Here is a 1,427-nt window from a genome sequence, read left to right as displayed (position 1 = left end):
CGAGTCAATTCCGACTCATAGTGGCCCTATAGGACAGAGTAGAACTGCTCCATAGGGTTTCTAAGGAGCGCCTCGTGGATTCAGACTGCGACCTTTTGGTTAGCAGCCGTAGCACTTAACCACTACAACACCAGGGTTTCCAATGGGCAGAAGGATTAGGAAAAGTTGGAAAGCATGGAGACAGATGTAAGAAAAGCAAATAAGGAAAAGGTAAGTAAGTCAAAGCCACCAGAGAGGGTGGGGTTAGTTAGAAATAAAGAAGGAAAATAGATGAATGGAAGAAAATAAGAAAAAAATAACAGGAAACTCCTGGATAGATTTTTTCTTTGCAAAAAAAAAAAAGTTTCAAAATTTATTTGTTTAATACATGCTTCACAAGGCTCAAATGGAGACTTAATTTAAAACAAAGAAACAAAGCAAAAATAATACCACAACTTAAGACACAGAGTCTATACAGAAAACAAGGAAAGGACACACTAAGGAAAAAAAAATAAAAAGACAACACAGGGAGAGAGGCTGGATGGACTAGGTCAGGGCTCTTGGCTGGGCACCTGCTTTCAGTGGATTTCTTGCAGGTACTTCTTAAAGGCTGTGGGGTTTTTTCAGAGTTGTGTTCAAAAGGCCATTAACGTTGGGCTCACCCAGCAGGCTCTTGTTGGAAAAGAGGATGATCCTGGTGTCATACGAGGCAGAGAGCTTGTCCTTCAGGATGTCTAGGCAGATGTGACCCTGAGTGACCATGTTGGAGTGGTAATAGGATGTGAGGACCTTCACCATGGTTGCATTGTAAGGATAGTGGCTGGGAAACTCCAGGGAGAGTTTATACCTCAGATCTTCATATATTGTTCCAGCTTCTCCATGAATGGCCTCCAGCTATTTGAAAACAGTGTCTGATTCAGGGAAGACAGAAATTCCATTGTCACCAGGTATCATGAAGCCATCAACTCCCGCTGTAACTCTTGCCTAGATGGGCTCGGCCTCTTTACTGGTGGCAGTAGCAACACTGGCTGCTGCTAGGTGGCGGTACTGGGAGGCCATTTGGGTGGCGCTGTCAGGGAGACAGGAATTCCCACTGGATAGATATTGAATTGCTTTTGTTTCTTCATTCCTCTTTTTTTCTTTTTCTTATTGTGGCATTTATGTACATAACAAAACATTGGCCATTTTAGCAATCTTCGTGTACAGAATTCAGTAATATTAACTATAGTCATCATGTTGTTCAACCATCACCCTTATCTGTTCCCAAATTTTTCCTTCACCCTTAACAGAAGAAACTTGGTGTCCCCTAAGCATTTTGTCTTCCTTCCCTTCTCTCTCTTACCCACCCATGGTAACCACTAATAAACGGCGGTCTCTATGCATTTGCCTGTTCTAAATACTTCATATAAGTGGGATCATGTGATATTTGTCCTTTTGTGAGTGACTTA

The 1,427-nt window shown here is 42.0% G+C and overlaps 1 pseudogene; it reads right to left on the bottom strand.

Moving 5' to 3' along the window:
* Nucleotides 1-530: 530 nt before the first annotated feature.
* LOC126082266 (ubiquitin-conjugating enzyme E2 C-like) lies at nucleotides 531-933 on the bottom strand (annotated as a pseudogene).
* Nucleotides 934-1,427: the final 494 nt, after the last annotated feature.

This window comes from Elephas maximus, chromosome 8, assembly GCF_024166365.1.
Source record: "Elephas maximus indicus isolate mEleMax1 chromosome 8, mEleMax1 primary haplotype, whole genome shotgun sequence".
Classification (NCBI taxonomy): domain Eukaryota; kingdom Metazoa; phylum Chordata; class Mammalia; order Proboscidea; family Elephantidae; genus Elephas; species Elephas maximus.
This window is presented reverse-complemented; position numbering and strand designations above follow the sequence as displayed.